Raw genomic sequence first — 15,000 nt, 5'->3', positions numbered from 1 at the left:
GAACGCCTTTATCTCTTCTTATCTCCTCTAGTTTCCGGGATCGTTATCAAATTTGGTCAGATATCAGTGGCTTTTTTTTATTTAGGTTATATAATTACAGGTAAAACATCACAGGACACTTTTATCTTTCCTAATCTCCGGAATCAGCATCCTAGGAGTCGAATTACAAACAAGGCCCGTATTCTAGCCGGTTTAGGAAGCTCCCTAACACCTCTTCCAGAGCGATTTACTTGGCTGATTACACCCTACACTCCTTCCAGTATCGCCATACTCTGCATAAATAACGTACAGAAGGATATTTACCAGCCATGTCAAAGAGTAAATCGTTATGGAAGAGGTGTTAGGGAACTCTTTAGCAACAACAGTACGAGCCCAAGTCCCATACTATACTGCGAAGCGAAGAGAGATGAGGGGGAAGCAAATTTCACTCACTTATTTAACCGCCCCGGAAATCGAACTGGGAGGGGTGGGGGGGAGGGGGATTTCGTTCATTAATCTGACCGCACCAGGAACGAACTGGGAGGGAGGGGGGAGAGGAGGGGAGGCAAAACTGTCCACTAATCTCATCAGACTGGGAATCGAACTCGGTAGGGGCAAACAAATTTTATCCACTCGTCCACTAATCAGACCGGACCCAGAATCGAACCCGGGGTCATTCAATTGCGAGCTGAATGACGTACCACTTTACTACACACTCCCCTGACAAAGTTCATTATCAGCCCAATGGATACGATCGCCCTGACCGCGGACCTCCTCGTTTCCTGCCTTGTTGTATCAATTTACCATGCCTTTGTTAAGCTACTTGGTAACCCTTTTCATATTTTTCTTATATTATGGCTATTTACACGCTATTATATCTAGCTAATGAGAAACACTTAGAATTAGAAGGGTTAGATACAGCCTTAATTACCCAATCACTTTCAACAACTCTTTTAAGATCAACAAAATCGACCTCAAGTACTCTGTTTTTTTTTAATATTATTATTATTATGAATTCACTGACCTGAAGACTCTATGGTACTCAGGATGCGGAGTCTGCAGCGGCATCACATGCGATCTTTTTTTTTTTTTTTTTCCAAGGAAGAGGGGACCAAAGACCAGGAGCCCGCAAAACTGTTCCACATAGAGGGTTGGCAGGAAAGGTAGCGGGGTGGAGTGCTGATCCAGGAAGGGTAGGAGGAGAAGGGGGAAGGGGGGAAAAGTCGACAGAACAGAGAGATGAGACTGACAGCTGTATTCTCGTCAATCTGAGTTGTTACTATCTTCGTTTTCTAAACGATTTATTCTGATTACAACCTAGTATTGTAAATTATCTGTACCCCCTTAATACTGACACCAGAGTATATAAATAACACTGATGAATATGTTAACTTTCCAGAAACAGAAATTTAACTGATAACGAAGTGCAAGGGAGAGTCCTTTAACGACGACATGCAGGTCTAAGAATAACAGTGAGGAAGCTGAGTTAGCGAGAAGAGATAGAGGAAGATAAGCTGGGGTTGTGAGAAAAGAGGTAGGAGAAGGCATGTGCTGTAGGTAAAGTTGAGAAAATGGAGAGATACGGAGGAGAGAAGGAAGGGGAGGATAGCAGACAGATGAAGTTACGATTGTGAGATATACAGAGACACTAAAGGGAAGGAATGGAAGTGAGTAAAGTTTAGGGACGAGAGAGAGAGAGAGAGAGAGAGAGAGAGAGAGTGCGTGTGCGTGTGCGTTCGTGCGTGCGTGCGTGCGAGTATTTTAACAGAATATAAACAAAGGAAAGAAAACCCAACAAACAGAGGGAAACGAGGCCAGGTAAGAGGGACAGATGGGGTTACACGTGTCTTTAATTATGCTGGAGGCTAACTGGATTAATTATATTCTTCACCCCGCCACCGACACCGTAATTACATCAACTCCCAACACCGACGTGACGCAGCGGGAGGAGCAGTGTGACGCCGCCAGCATCCGGGTAAAACTGTATAACTTCTCGCTTGACGATTAGGGAACACGAGTCGCTGTTCCGTATATTTGAGCTGACCTGAAGCGGCCTGCCTTGTCCTGAACTGGTCAGGAAATTTACTCTTATATAGGTGATGAATATTGTGTGAAGGAAGAATAATGAGTAAAAAAATAACGTGAAGCAACTGGAGAAAAAAAAGAAAAAAAGAAGGGAAAAGTTTCTATCCAAAAGAAGGATACGATCAGCAAAGTGGTAGTAAAAATATAATAATAATAATAATAATAATAATAATAATAATAATAATAATAATAATAATAATATGAGCAGTAACTGAATGAAACAAAAGGTTTCAATCAGATTTAAAAAAAGTCACGAGTTACGTAGCTAATCAGTGATGTAAGTGTGGTACTTTACAACACACACAAAAAAAATGAGGATATAAGAAAGGAAATATAAATATGATAAAAGAGGAAACAAGAGAGAGGAAAAAAGAGAGAAAAAGAGAAAAAAAAAGCAAGAGTGACAAGGGTGTGGAGGAGAGAGTGGCCGGAAGAGGGCTGGAGTGGAGCCATTAGCGGACAAAGAAGGTGAGAGGCAGGGGAAAAAACTCACGAAAAAAGGAAGAAGGATGAGACAGCAAATATTTACCCGGTATAAGATAAAATGTTAATAATTAATAAGGAGAAGGACATAAGAGACAGAAAGAATAATACGAAAAAAAGTGAATGACAAGAAAGGAAAGGGAATAAGACTAAACAGGAAGAATAATAATACATCGTGAGAAATAATGATATCAAAACGTAAAAGGGAATTTTAATATAAGAATAAATATTTAATGATTACAGTAATTACTCTCCCAGACTCATAGAACTCACTCTCAGATCAATATTTCTGCGAGCTGGAATGGATTGTTAGATTCGTCCCAATAATAATCATATAAAAGGTTAACAATAAAAAAATAAACTTATTGTAAACAAACCAAAGTTGCAAAAGCTTTCACTACCTGTCGGAAAAAGCTGTATGCAAATGGATGTTCTAAAAGAGGCTATTAAATTACTTCACGTTACAATAGACGCCTTCCATGAGGCCCATCGCACACTCACTCCACCCTCCACCCAGTTTATAATCATCCACTTTCCTCCGCTCCATTCCAGTATCACCTGCCACACAATCAATCACTCCACTATACACTGACGGCTTCACACATGTCGCCCAATTCATATACCAATACACCCATCCACCACCCAGCCCACACCCACTTCACCCTCCAACCAGTACACCCCTAATCCTCAAACCCTCTTCACCCAGCCCACACCCACTTCACCCTCCAACCAGTACACCCCCAATCCTCCACTCTCTTTACCCAGCTCATGCAACTAATCCACACCACATACCGCGGTCTACAACACTTCCCATCCAGCTCAAACCACCTCTCACCCACTCTCCACTCCCACACCCACTCCCCCACCCACTCTATTCCACTCTTCTTGTTCTCTCCCCCATGCACTCTACACAGTTTGGCCAGTGTAAGTCCCCACTCCACTTAACCCTACCTCTCCACTCCAGGCCACTCCACTAAGCCACTCTCCACCACACGCACTCCACTCTGCTACCACAAGGACGCTCAAATTAGTCACCCCTCAGTCTCTCTCTCTCTCTCTCTCTCTCTCTCTCTCTCTTTCATTCCTCCTCATCTCTTAATCCATTTTCTTTACTCCCCAATCTTCTCCCCAACCCTCCCAACCTCCTCCCCCGTTGCCATGGTGACGGAGGCGAGGCTGGGGCGTGGAAAATTTCTCTCTCGTTTTTACAGACCATTTTTTTTTTTTTTTCCGAGAAGTAAAAATGATCCGCCAATTAATCCGGTTTACGTCAGATGCGCAGAAAAAAAAATAAATAAAGCAACTCAGGAATGACGGGAAATAATCTGGCCATTTTTTTCACACCCAACGTGGAAAATTTTGCCATTAACGATATATTTCTCGTTAATCTGGAGTTACAAGGAGCAGTGGGAAGGAGGGGCAGGGGGGGTGGAGGGAGAGTGGCAGTGGAACAAGTTGGGGGAGGACAGGGCGGAGAGGGAGGATAGGGCAAAGAGGGAGGAGGATAGGGTGGACAGGGAGGAGGAAAGAACAGAGAGGGAGGAGGACAGGGCTGTAAGGGAGGAGGATAAGGCAGAGAGGGTGAAGGAGAGGACGGGGTGGGTGAGAGCAGGAGAGGACGGGGAGGGAGGAGAAGTAGCTGCGGATAGGAGGAAAAAGGGGTGAGGTGCATGGGTGAGAGCCTTTTGAGGGAAGGGAAAGAGAAGACGGAATGAGAGGAGAGGCAGAGGAGGGGAGAGACGAAAAGTTGAGCGGGGGTCAGAGATACGAGAAGACGCCACAAGAGAGAAAGACAGGCCTGATGGGGTGAAGTAAAGTTAGGAGGGAGGCTGAGATGTCCTCTGAAGGTGTTTTGAATCCATTTTCTTCGGGTCAGGAGACTTTTCGAACCGGAGGATTTTGATACAGCCTTCGTTAACCCCTTCAGTCACAGTGAGGAACTTCCATGCAGAAAAAAATCATTTGAAAATAATAAGAATAAAAAACAAAGGATATCCCCGAGCTGAAGGACTTTACTAATCAACTTCAGCTTCATCGGAACATGATTTAGTTGTAACTGTATCTACCATAACCAACTTTCACCCTGAGAGTTAAGTCCTTTGATACAATACTATACTTTTCTATCTAATTAGTACCTACATTTTCATATGCATTATATCTCTACCCGTTAACCTGCATAACTTCTCCTTGCCTATGTATCTATCCCGCCCCATGTCCCAGGGTTGAACAATATTCACATTAACCTGGACTAAAATTGCCATCGCTCCATCTTGACTGCCGAGCCGAAGTAAGAGATTAAAACTACAATACTGCGTTAGTCACAAAGAAATGGTACATAAAAGACGCAGATCCGTAGTACTGCCTTATTCTACCACCGAGCAAAGTGAAATAAGCAGTAATAGAACCAAAATCGCCACCAAGGTGAACGAACAACAGTACATAATGGATGGAGGGTCGGCCGGTGTGTCCAAACTTTGCCCCCGCCTAATAGACAACTGGGGCGAGGGAAAGGCTAAGTTCTCGCTCTCCCCTCGCTCCCCTCACTCAACCATTTCCACTCGCTCATGATGTTTAGTAGACGCACCCCTCCTCTTACTCTCTTTCCTGGAGGTCCTGGGCGTACTTTTTCTCCCGGGGGTCGTTTCGGTGATTCGTGGACAAACTCCTTTCACTCTCTTTTTGGGGGACGTGTACTTTTGTCTCCTTTTTCTATCCATCTTTGTTTTTCTTTTTTTTAGTCGTTTCGGTGTTTATTATACAATTCATTCTTGATACTTTTGGGGGAACGCTGTAGACAGTTTTTCTTTCCGCATCGTTTCTGTATTTACGAGACAATTCCTTCTTACTTTCTTTCTGGGAACTTTTTTGGGGAGATGGGTGGGTGGGAGAGTGGGCTGTTTCGGAGTCTAGCCCACTGAGTCTGACAGCGTAAAATTTATTGGCTTATTCTTGCTGCTTCCAAGTGAATCTGTTCAGCTTTGGTGGGCTTTTCATCCGGGGAAATGAGATATAATTTTGATTAACATCTTCAACAGCAGAGCTGAAAAAAATTGTTAAACATCTAGTCTGATGGTAGCAATATAATCAAATAAAAAACACATCATCGAGTTGAAGGGATTAGTCGGTCCCTGTGAGTCACTTGTACACAGTAAGTTAAGTCCCCTCAGAATAATACTTTACAGGCATATTATACAGTTATCTTCTTTGCCACGTCTGTCACTGAGACGAATACATACTTATCATCGTCAGTCGGCGCCACAGAGGGACGCCTTCACGCGATGGCACCGAAATAAATATTGGTTTCTTCTGTAAATGAAAAGAGGAGAGAGAGAGAGAGAGAGAGAGACTGGCATGGCTGAATGGGAAACAGACTAGGATGGATCTGGTGGGTCTGGAATTCTTCTGTGAGAAAGGGACAGACCTGGTTGACTTTGAATGGTTAGAGATGAAAGGAGAGGACAGGGTTGTATGAATCTGAAGAGTTGGATTTATTTTGAGACAGAACAGCAGACCTGGATGATTTTTAGGGTTTGGGTTTTTACAAGGGAAAGGCAGACCCAGTTCAGATCCCTAGACCTGCAAAAGGTCTTCGGACCAAAACTGAATTATCGCAATCATACATTCGCCGATACTTCCTGGTCGACTGTAGCGGTGGAAGATGCTGCTTATTTTTATTTTTATAATGCTATAGCAATATGAACCACACAACTAAAGCTTACGAGGATGGATACGCGCTGACGTTCGGGGAAGAAATAAGATATACAGATGGTATGACGCACTGTCGGCAAACTTTCGCTATGAGAGTATTTTTGTATGTCAGGGATAAAAAAGAAAAAAAATAAGACGGATACTCTCTGATGTTTGGGGAGGAAATGAGAGATATAGAAGGCAGGACACAATGCTTGCAGGAGATTGCCGGAGAACTTTTGCCTGTGAAAGTACCTTGTATGCCAGGGTGGAGCGAGAACTCTGCCAGATATAACCCGGGGCCTCATATAATATCTGGAAATGTCACTGCAGCCTATCTGAGAGAGCTTCACATCCACGTCTGCTTTACGTCCACGTCTGCTTTACTGTATTCCCAAGTCTGCTTTATACCCAAGTCTGTTTTATACCCACGTCTGTTTACACCCATGTCTGCTTAACACCCACGTCTGCTCGACATCCAAGTCTGCTTTATTGCACACTCACGTTTACCTTACAATCACGTCTGCTTTGTGGCCGGCCGTCTACCCCTTACACAGATCTAGCCCTTTTTCAACGGTCCAGTCACATAATTCACTTCTTTTTCATCTCCTTTCTCTTGTTTCCTCACTTTTTGTCCTCTATTTTCCATCAATTTTTTCTTCTCCCTCCTGATTCCCGTCGACCTTCATCACGACGATTATTCATGCTACTGTTAAATGTAATTATGTAAACACATTTTGGCATTTATTTATTTATTCATTTATTTTATTCTTTCAATCATATTCAGTATCTTTTTTTTTTTTCTCCCTTCCCTTCTTCCTGTCGACCTCCTTTCCGCCTCAATTTTGTGTTCGTTCCATGATTCGCTCACTGCTTCTCCCCTGTGACTTCCCTTGTCCCTCGTGGTGTGGCATGGTGTGGTGTGGTGTGGTGTGGTGTGGTGTGGTGTGGTGTGGTGTGGTGTGGTGTGGTGTGGTGTGATGTGGTGTGGTGTGGTGTGGTGTGTCGTGTCGTGCCATGTAGTGTCGTGTCGTGTTATGCAATGTGGTGTGATGTGGTGTGGTGCGGTGTGATGCTATCGGGCGTGATACAGACAGAATCAGTGGCTTCATTACCATGAGGAACAATGACGATCCCTGTGCGACGCCTCTCTCTGCTCTACCCGACAGGTTCACTATACCGTTACCCCTGCCAGTCTGTTCAGGCAGGGTGTTGTAACTCCCCTCCTACCCCCTGCTCCCTAGATGTCCCGTAACTTCTCCCCCGCCCACCGCAAGTACCTTCAATTATCCAAAACGCCCGCGCTCTTGCCTCTGCTGGGTTCCAATCAGTGTTTGTGGCAGCTTCTTAAATAGTCAACCTCACCGCAGCCGTACACAACAACACGGACGTACAAATACTCGATTCACTACTACCCACGCAAACAGGGCACACATCAACACAATACCCTCATCACCCACGCACCAGGACACACAACACCACATTACCATACCTTCTACCATCACTGCCATTACCGCCTACGCCACACGTCACCCATTACCATAATTTCTATCACCACCATCCACAAACAGACACTACCCATCATTAGACTACTACACCCATTACCACCACCGCCCACACATACACATAAGCTACACATCACACCACAACACCAACCACCACCACCACACACACACAGGCTACACATCATCACACTGCCACAGTCAGCCACCACCATCCATCAACATACGCTACAAATCACCGCATTACCTCATTCTATAGCCACACCTACCACCACCCACACACACCTAATTTCAAACAGACTTTACTAGGGTACCATAAGATCCGCCATGTCGTATAAACACCCCTGTTAATAGCAATACAGCACTCCTATATGGGACAGTCCTAGCATCTATTCAGTATAGACGGTGGGTGTTAGCGTCGAAGTTGTGACATGTGGAGGTGTGCAGTACGTAGGAAGACTTCTGGGCCTTAGGGAGTGGGCTGTTCAGTCTGTGCCCAAAGTCGGATGTATTAAAAAAAAAAATTGTCAATGATATACAGTAGATCATCCGTCGTAACCATCGTTTACACCGTCATGAAGTATCATCATCACTGATTCATGGAACCCTTACCATCACTATCCTCAATATTATCCTCCCAATTCCCCATCATCACCATCATCATTACCGTCACAACACCACCCCGTTCCTTTGGCTGTATTCAGAACCCACAGCCATAATCGTAAAAGACGCTTGTGAAGACCCGTGTCGCGGCGGATATTACACAGTCAACAGGTCCCAGCGAGTCCATTATCCGAAGAGCGTGGGGGAGGGTGGGTCCCGAAGAATGTCCCGGACCCTGTCTTCCCCCTCGCCAGTTTGTTTGTGCCCCTTTGACGTTCTGGCGAGTGTGCCGGGGTTTTATCTGCTTTTGTGAAAGTTTTCCTTCTTGTGTGTTTGGCTGCCAGTGAGTTCTTGCGTCTGGGTGTGTGTTATGTTATTTTGGGCATCTTTTTTTGGCTTTGCAATGTACTCGTCTGTGTGTGTGTGTGTGTGTGTGTGTGTGTGTGTGTGTGTGTGTGTGTGTGTGTGTGTGTGTGTGTGTGTGTGTGTGTGTGTGTGTGTGTGTGTGTGTGTATTCTGAGGATTATTTTTATTTGGGAAAATCTGGGGACGACAGGTATTCGTTACTATTTCTTATATGTTATGGTGTATGAATTTATTTATACACCTGAAGTCGATGTGCTTGAGAGATGTTTCATTATTACCATCATCATTATTATTATTATTATTATCATCATCATCATTATTATTATTATTATTATTATTATTATTATTAATACTAGTATTATTGTTATTATAATAATTGATTTTTCTTCTGTTCTCAGTTGTCTTACTCTATAGGAAACATGTAGCAAGCAAAACAGACTTCAATCTATGTTCTTTATACCACATCTTTTGTCACTTCTCCGCGAGCAAGTGAAGATCCCACTTCTACATACACTTCACCACCAAAGGGGCTGTGATGTAATGTATGCAGATCGGGATGAATCTTGAGGAAAAAGAATGGTAGCGTGGATTCCCAGTAGGCAGCTCTCAGGTAGAGGGAGAGAATGGGAAAGAAGGAAGAAGATGAGAGATGGAAGGATGAGGGAGACGGGAAATGGGGAAAGGAGGAGGAAGACAGGGCAAGGGAGGGGAGGAAAGGGGAGACGGGAGAATGAGTGACAAGAAGAAGAAGAAGAAGAAGAAGAAGAAGAGGAGGAGGAGGAGGAGGAGGAGGAGGAGGAAAAGGGAACCGAAGGGGAGGGAAACAGTAGACGGGAGGGGAGAGGAGGAAAACGATGGGTGAGAAATGTTGTTGTGATTTAAGTGGGCAGCTTGAGGGGGGATGGCTGGGGTCGTGGGTGAAATGTGGGTCAGTGGAAATGAAGAGGTGGAGGGGAATGAAAAGTTAGAAAGGAAAAGTGAGAGAGAGAGAGAGAGAGAGAGAGAGAGAGAGAGAGAGAGAGAGAGAGAGAGAGAGAGAGAGAGAACATGTGGGTTACTGAAGTGCAGATGATATATTTGTTGTTTTTATATAATTTAACCCTTTCCTAATTGCGTCTTTTCTAGAATCACATCGCACTTAAAACAAGACAATTTTAACCAGCTGATGGTGAGTCATACGAGCCTGAGTGTCAATTCAATATGTGCTTCATTCTTAACACCATTATTTGTGATACGTATGTCTCTTTATCGTATTTCCCCTCCCATACCTGCAATGAAACATAAGTATTACTGTTTTCCCGTAATGTGCCTTCAGTTTGGAGTGACGTCTAGTGTTAAAGGGAAGTGGGCTTGTGATCTCGCTATCATAAATTCAGCCTTACAAAGAATACAGCAGATGACAAACTAAGGATTCACAATTTTGCAACACCTTCACTACTTCTCACAAAACATCACACTCACATCATGCACCATATACGAATAATTTCACACTAGTTGCACAGGAAATGCCCTCAACATATCAGTGTACAAACGGTGAGCACTGGTGAACATTAGATAACCTGTGAGGACGTAGTGCCATCTGCTGAAGGCTTACCGAATTACCGAGACATTGTAGAGCAGTGTGAATATTCTACTACCTTTTTATCGATAAATGCTAGTCTTTCTTCATTTTCCTTGTCTATAAATTGAGAGACATATATGTGTTCGTGTCCTCTATTCGTTCTACTCTTAAATGTCTAATAAACACCGACTCCGTGTTCTTTCCGTGAGCGTTCCTCCTGGCAATAAAACAAATGAGTCTGTCCCTCCGCGTCCATGTATTGTGATTCATCTCGGCTAATGGCCCGCCCCAGTGTCTCTCTTTCTTCTTCTTCTCTCTGTCCACTCGTCTGGGTTCCTCCTCCTCCTCCTCCTCCTGTCTTCCTATTGTTCTTTTTGTTGGCCAATCTCTTGACATTTTCTTGACCTTTTTCGTACTCCATCTTTTGTTGCATAAGAGTACCAGGAATGACAGACAATTTTTTTTTTTCTAAGATGTTTCGGCGACATCTGTAGCCTACCCCGGAATTTATACCTTTCGTTGATTCTGTTTTCGTCTCTCTCTCTCTCTCTCTCTCTCTCTCTCCCCCCCCTCTCTCTCTCACTACTTCAGGAACTGGGCCAGGAGAGCAAGCAATTAACTGGACTTGAAAATAACAAACCAAATAAACTCTACGGTCTCCCACTCCCACATTTCACTACCAAGGCAAGAAATTCCTTGGCCAGCTGTACAATTGGGGACCTTGACGTAAAACCGAATTCCAGGGGTCGTATTCTAGGGGAAGATTTAGAGTAAGCAAAAACTAACTATCTGCCTTAATGCTTCTTGTATAGCTGAGGTACCTATACAGGGCAGGACAGAGTTGAATGTCCCTTGGTCCCACTGCCTCTTATATCACAGCTTCCATTACGCACTGCGAATCTGACATTTCTATCCATTTGTCTATCTATTTATCTATCTATCTATCTACCTATCTATCTCTTTATCTATCTGTCTATGTGTCTGTTTCTCTGCCTAATGCCAGACATCATAATCCCGGAGAGGGGGGGCTACAAACTAAACGCCTCCACGTCAGTCATTGTTCCGTTATCAGGCTCCCCTCTATCCACTCCCTTGCTCTACGGCCATAGTACGGGAAATTAGCTTCATATTTCACACTGTAAAATATTTATAACGAGAAACAGATAATTTCAGAGAGAGTTATTTTCACGCGAATAAACTATCATTTCCAAACATGCCGTAAAGTGCTAATAACAGGGAAAACGCAGGCAGTCTACGATTTTTTTCCCTTTCTTCTTTTTTGCCTTGGTGTAAGGATGAAGCGTAACGTACACTCTACGACCACGGAACAAGCAACCTCGTAGCTCCTCGGGAAAAATGAAGAGAATACCCTGATAGGAACTTTTTATCTTATCATTCAGGTACCTGTAGATGAAAAAAAAAATCACGTCAAGCCAAACAGATATTGGATAAAAGGTTACAAGGTTCTATTAGATGTATGTGTGTGTGTGTGTGTGTGTGTGTGTGTGTGTGTGTGTGTGTGTGTGTGTGTGTGTGTAAAACAGTCTTTCACAAGGAATTCACTTGTTCTGTAACAGCTAAGAGAATAACAAGAAGAGTAAGACGTCTCGGTGATTACTGTGTTACTGTCACGGCTCACACGACGCTGGAGTACCATCAGCCTCAAGTCTCTTTTTTACAAGATTAAACACTACAGATGCGTTGACATTACATCTCCGACACTCCCTCCTCACCCTGTCTTCTGTCTCCTTCCCCTCCTCTCTCTCTTTCCCCACTCCTTCCCCTCCCTCCCTCCCCTTCCTCGACACGTCTTCCTCGTCCTGTTTCCTGTCTTTCTCCCCTCCTCTCCTTTCACTCCCTCCTTTCCCCTCCTCTCCACTCCTCTCACACTACCCAACACAAAACCCTCCAGTCTTATATCTTATTACAGGTGTGCTACGATGACACTGCACCTTCCTCAGCACTCTTTCCTCGTCTTTATTTCCTGCTCCTCTCTCCTTCTCTTCCTCCTCTCCCTTCCTCTCCAGCTCAACCTACCCAGCAGAAAACCCTCTACCCTTCCATCTACGCGCCAGCCTTTAATCTGATTACACACAAACTCCTTCCTCAGACAGTCTTCCTCTCTACAGGTACTTCTTTTACCTCGAGAAAGCAGGAATCGGGCTGTTTTTCACTATCTTTTACCGCGTTTTCTTTCTCTTTCCCCTGGTTTGATCACAGTTTTTAATTTTTATTTCAGACGAACTTTAATATTAAATGTTTATAAGTTAACTGTATCATCAAACATCAATGGCAAAATTCATTACTCTAAAACACCGCCACATCATTACCAGATACATCACTAGTACTGAAAACATCCGGAACGACAGTGTATTTACTGAAGGCTTTAGCATTAAATATTCTCACACCAGCGCCACGAAACACACACACCACACACACACACACACACACACACTTTCTCCACTCTCCTCTCTTCCTCTCCCCTCAACTTTTCTCTCTTCTCTTCCTGCCACTTCGTCGTCCCGGAGGTGTTTGGTTCCACGTCAAATTCTCAATACCTTTCACATGATGGCGAAGGCGAGGAAACCGAGAGCGAGGGTCGAGGCCGAGGGTAAGTACTGTTGTTATGGCTTGGAGGAAGTTTGTATGAGGGTCTTCGGTGCTATTGCTGTTGCTATTGAACAGTTTGCGGCGGTGTGTGTGTGTGTGTGTGTGTGTGTGTGTGTGTGTGTGTGTGTGTGTGTGTGTGTGTGTGTGTGTGTGTGTGTGTGTGTGTGTGTGTGTGTGTGCGCGCGCGCGCGCGTGCGTGTGTGTCCAGCGCTTTAAGAAAATTAATACTCACCAGAAAGAAGACTTGGAACTGCAACACATATAGCAGAAAAGGTGGAATGAAAAAAACAAAAACCCAAGAAATAAAGGAAAGAAATGAAGCCAGTGACAAGACACAGAAGGACAGACAGGTAAACAGACTGACTGGAGAGACAGATAGATGAACAGACAGCAACATAGATAGATAGAAGGGGTAGACAGCAGGGAGAGGATACATGGCCGGACCTGACTCCAGTGCCAATCACTCCTCCCACGAGCCAGTCATTCCAGGCCTAAGGATTGCCATACCACACCCCCTCACCCTCGCCCTCGCCTTTACCCTCCCTCATCCTCAACCTTACCCTCCTTCATCCTCGCCCTCCCTGGCTCCCCCTTCCTCGCCACCTCCCTCATCCGCAGCCTCCCCAGTCCCCTCATCCTCACCCTCACCCTTCCCATCTTCCTTACCCTCATCCTCACCTTCCCCATCTCCCTCACCCTTCCCATCTTCCTCATCCTCATCCTCATCCCCATCCTTACCTTTATTCTCAACCCCCCCACCCTCACCCTCATTCTAACCCCCCAACCCTCACCCCCATTCTCACCCTCCCCACCCTCATCCTCATTCTCACTCTACCCATCTCCCTCATCCTCACCCGCACCTCAACCTTCCCTCATACTTCCCAGCTTCATAACCTTCTCTCTCTCTCTCTCTCTCTCTCATCTGTTCCATTTCCTCCCCACTTGTCCTCTATTCCCTCCACTACACTTTCTCTCCCTCCTCCATCTTGACGTCCACTCCATTATCCTCTCCAATTTCTCTCCATTCCCTCTGTTACTACTAGTTTATTCTATCCTCCCTGAATTTTCTCTATTCCGTCCATTATCTTTAATCCAAATTCCTTAATCCTCTTGTTCTCTTCCTTGTCTTCTTATTGCTTTATTCCCGCTCCTTGCCCTCCTTAGTTCCTTGTTTCCTTATTTTTCTTACCATCATCTTTCCCTCTTATTTGTTTTCTCTCTCTCTCTCTCTCTCTCTCTCTCAAATTTCTGTTGACTGGGAACTGAATGAGAACTTCAATCCGACAGAGGATCTAACATGAAAAACTTGATCTGTACACACACACACACACACACACACACACACACACACACACAAGTAATACAAAAACAATCCTAAGATTTTTTTCTCTCTGACCCGCGATATTAATGAGGACCACATTTTATCGCAGCCTGTATTTCCACGGCCTGAACGATGGACAAAAAGGGCCAAAATGCTGTGAAAATGAGAGAGAGAGAGAGAGAGAGAGAGAGAGAGAGAGAGAGAGAGAGAGAGAGAATGTAACACTGTGAACTATTAATTAAGGCAGGAAGTCTGAAGAGATTGCGCTCGCCAGATTAATTAAAAACACTACTAATGAAATATGGTAAAAGAAAAATTACATGACGCTCTGAGGATGAAGGATGCAGGTCAGACACTATTTTCTCACTATTCTATTATTTATTTATTTATTTATTTATTTATTTAATCTGCACAGGTAAGGTATTATTCATGTGTTTTTCTTCACTGGACGTTTCCGTATGTTATTCTTTTTTTTTAATTTCCCGCTGCTATTATTTCCTCTATTCTAGTTCTTCAAATAACATGATGCATCTCTCTAGCTTCCATATACACTATCATTTTGAAATCTCCCTACAAGATTAATTTCAGCGTCTTCCAAAGTTTTTAATTTGTGAGCATTTTCCTTCATTTTCTCTCTAGTTCTGCTTTCCATCCCTTTTCATTCCTGACCCCCCACCATACAACAGATGGGGGAGGGGTGGGGGTGATTTTGGAGGTTGGGCGAAGGGGAGGGGAGGGGAGGGGGGGCTCTGGGTGTTGAGGAGGGGAAGAGACTGTGGGGGAAAGGGAAGGAAGGGGGCGGC

This window comes from Coenobita brevimanus, chromosome 70, assembly GCF_032717465.1.
Source record: "Coenobita brevimanus isolate Jiangsu-jjx chromosome 70, ASM3271746v2, whole genome shotgun sequence".
Lineage (NCBI taxonomy): Eukaryota > Metazoa > Arthropoda > Malacostraca > Decapoda > Coenobitidae > Coenobita > Coenobita brevimanus.
This window is presented reverse-complemented; position numbering follows the sequence as displayed.